The following is a 3,875-nucleotide window of genomic DNA, read 5'->3' on the forward strand; positions in this document are numbered from 1 at the left end:
AACCGTAAAAATATCCCCAGACCAAATCAAAAATCAAAAAAAGAGAAATTCAAGCCCTGAACATAATAGGTGCTTTTATATGTATTTTGGTGTTTTTTTTTCATTACATAATGTGTACATTATGAGTGGGAAAATGTATCCTTCCATTCTAGACTTTGTTCCAATCCAAGTCTGCTTTTTTTAAAAAAATATTGATTACAGGTTTCGCCCCTTTTAGTTTACGGTTTGTTACTGACCAGCTGAGCTGATGACACGTGATTGAGTAGGGTGGAGATTTAGTATCCAAAGTCAGCAGTGATTTTCCTTACTTTAAAAATCTTTTGCCTAGGCCACATTTGATCAGCTGCTGATCAGAAACAAAGAATACATTGAAAATGGTTGCATGAAGTAGCAAAGTCCAGCAACCTGCTGCACAATTAATGTTATGATTTTTCAATAAAGAACCTGTCGAATTTGTTACTGTAAAGGTGAGTGATTTATTACAATATGCAATCCTGAATTTAGCATTTCACTAACCAGGTTGACATAAAACTATTTGTCTGAAAAATGTTTTTGCTGTCTGAAAAAAATGCTACTGACAATTTAGAGTAACACTGACAATGATTTAAGCTATTATTATTATTATTATTATTATTATTATTATTATTATTATTATTAAAATATAATGTTAATGCATGTTTTTGTGCTCATATACTACCTTAACACCAAAAAATCTAGTGCATTTATTGCATAGCAAACTTTAAATTAATATGCATTACATATATATAAAAAAAGTAAACAATAAAAACAAGACCATGATGGAGAACCCAGGTAAACTCCCAAGGCAAGGTTCAAACTGCAAATGGGGCTAAATGAAGCCACGGCTTGTCAGTTCACAGCCTCGGTATGGCAGTAAAAAGAAGAGGAAAATTTGCTTCCAAACGGCTTTTAAAACACTCAACGTGGACATGCATTGCCATTGATTGGTACTCAGTTGTAAAGGTGAGGGAAGCACAGATTTTCTTGTTTTGAAATCAACACATTAATGAATGGATTTATTTAATACCTGTCTTTGAACACTTCTTAAAGGCAATTACAAGTATGAGCACCAGTTTCAGCACACCCTTGTTATTATTTAACCTTGTGTGTATTCCAATAACCAAGTATTTGTTTACAAAGCCTTTAGCAATTCTTGTTAATGTTTTACTGAACCGGCTGTTTCCCGAGGAAAGATGAGTCACTGACTGGTTTTACTTCCAGTTTCTATTTTCAGCATGGAATTTTATTGGGTTTTGCAAGCTGACTTGACACTGACTAATTCGTCATTATTGTTTTGGCTTTAATTTTAAAGCAGTAGTTGGGAAAACCCAATAGATTCTAGACAGTTAAGTGATTCTGGGTCATTTTATTTTAAAAATAATTAAAGACAAAATACAAAGTACTAAAGTAACAGTTTTCCGTGTAGTAAGAGCAGATGAAGAATTGTTCATTTCTGATTTAAAAAAAAAAAAAAAAAAATAACAGTTGAACATTAAAACTAATAATTAAAGATACGATTGTGTCACGGAAATTGTGAAAATCGTGAATTTGAACAAAAGTCCATGAAATCTTGGAAATGAATATAAAAACACATTTGGTTAGGCACTTCCTTTATTTAAAGATGCAACGTCATGCAGTGAAAATTCAAATCAGCCAGTATCTGCAAATTGTTTGGTTGTGTATGCATACAGCATTTACATGTAGCTATGAAGATCAGCGAATGAGATTTGTATTTTGTAGCATGTACATGAACACAGTCTGTTACTGTAAACTGTACAAATAGTTTAAAGCATTCAGACACTGTTAAACTGGAGGTTTTCAACATTTCCAACAATAAATACAATAATAGAATACTACTTTATCCCAGCTGGGATCAAAATAATTAATTGTAGCCCTGTCCGGCTACTTACCTCAAATGGCTGAAGCTAGTTAAAACGAGAGTACACCCAGCCGACAACGTGGTAGACCCGGGGAAGGGCGGAATTTAGTTGCAGGCTTTGCAATGCGCTAGGCCGCGACGGGGGATAACTAGCCAAAATGGCTAAAATTAACATTAAAAACTTAGCGACTGAAAAAATATATATATATATATATATATATATATATATATATATATATATATATACACATACTGCTTTTAGCCAAGGTGATCGAGAAAAAACGAGTCATAAAGCACAATAAAGTAGTAATAAAAACTATACTCAGGCTCACTGTTGCGAGTAATACGTTGCGTATTGATAATTTATTAATCGAACCGTAATTAGCCAAAAAAGTTCAGCTGTGCATTAAGCTATATTTAAGCCAATCAGCTTCCAACATCCGAACGTTCGGTTTTATATAAACAAATATTTGACATGCTGATTTTGTGTGAGTATATATATATATATATATATATATATATATATATATATATCTATATCTATATAAATATAGATCTAGATATATATTGACAAACGCAGGCTGGCGCATCACACAGGGCGAGGCAATCCACACACAGGTGGAGGGCACGAACCTGGGACCTCTGGCACTAAAACATAGCACTAATACTACTGTGCAAAGGAGGCGGCTGCTTTGCAAGGACCGTATATCGGGTTTATGGTTTTTTTTTCAGATTGTGATTACGTCACCTACCAGCCCTGCTGCTGCCTTCCCCCGTGCACGCTACAATATGTACATTTACGCCAGATGCGCACAGAACAAGGAACATGTTTGCCAAACATTTGTCAGGTTTCATATAATTTAGAAACCCAGGTGTGTATTCAACATTGAAATCATCTGCCAGAAAACTTCAGGGCTTCTCAGAGAGTGTTTTTAGGTTAGGTTTCCAAATGCATTAAAAAAAAGTAATTAACACATAATATTTTTTAGTTTTTTCTGTATCAATACATTTTTTAATGAACACAGCTATTAACAGATATATGAGTTGAAAACAAAATATATCTGAAATGAAGTAGCTGTTTCAAGGGAGTGTTGGTACAGTTCTTGGTGACAATTGTATAATACCGGTATATAATTGTAAATGTTCTTCCAGTATGTGGATACTAACTTAGTGATTAATGTAATTAAATACATTGATTTGGGTCAAATAAATGATCAATTTGTGTGTCTCTAAGATGACAGTCTCAACACTAACCACATTTTTTTACTGGATTTTACTAGAATGTACTAAATGCCAAGTTTATTGTGTTTATGGAGAAAGAAAGCTTTTGGCAAAGCAAAAAAATGCAACACCTGCAGTTAACATATAGGAAGCAAAATATATAGATTGACAGCTATAAAGAAATTAACTCATAACTAGTGTTATATAAGTCTGTATATGGCTGTAAAATATCTATATATCAAATCATATGTTATTTCATAACTTACTTTACCCAAATTCCTTAAATCCCCTTCAGACCCCAGAACCAGAAGTCTTGTAGTCACACAGGGGCCTATTTTAACGATCTAAACCATGGCAGATCTTAATACCAACACACTCAAATTCATTATCATTTTTTTGACAAACCTAATTTCACTTGATTTTTACTATAAGCAGTAATATTAATTTTACTATATGGAGTAATGTTTCTATATATAAAACCCCAAGGGGAAAGCACCAGTTACATTAATATAGAGTTAAAGAGTGACAGTATTTTGAATCTTGCACCATTTAAATAGACCCCATGGTGTTTTATCTGCATAGGGGGGGAAGAAATCCTGACTGAAGGGGATATAGCACCTACATCTTCCAAACAGCTATTTATAAAATGCACAGTATGAACAAACTTGTTCTGTGTGTTCAATGCTTTAGAGTTAGCATTAGCACCATTAAATCATATAGTTTATAAATGTAGAAAGCAAAAACCTGACACATGTAC

Source organism: Acipenser ruthenus, chromosome 4 (genome assembly GCF_902713425.1).
Source record: "Acipenser ruthenus chromosome 4, fAciRut3.2 maternal haplotype, whole genome shotgun sequence".
NCBI lineage: Eukaryota > Metazoa > Chordata > Actinopteri > Acipenseriformes > Acipenseridae > Acipenser > Acipenser ruthenus.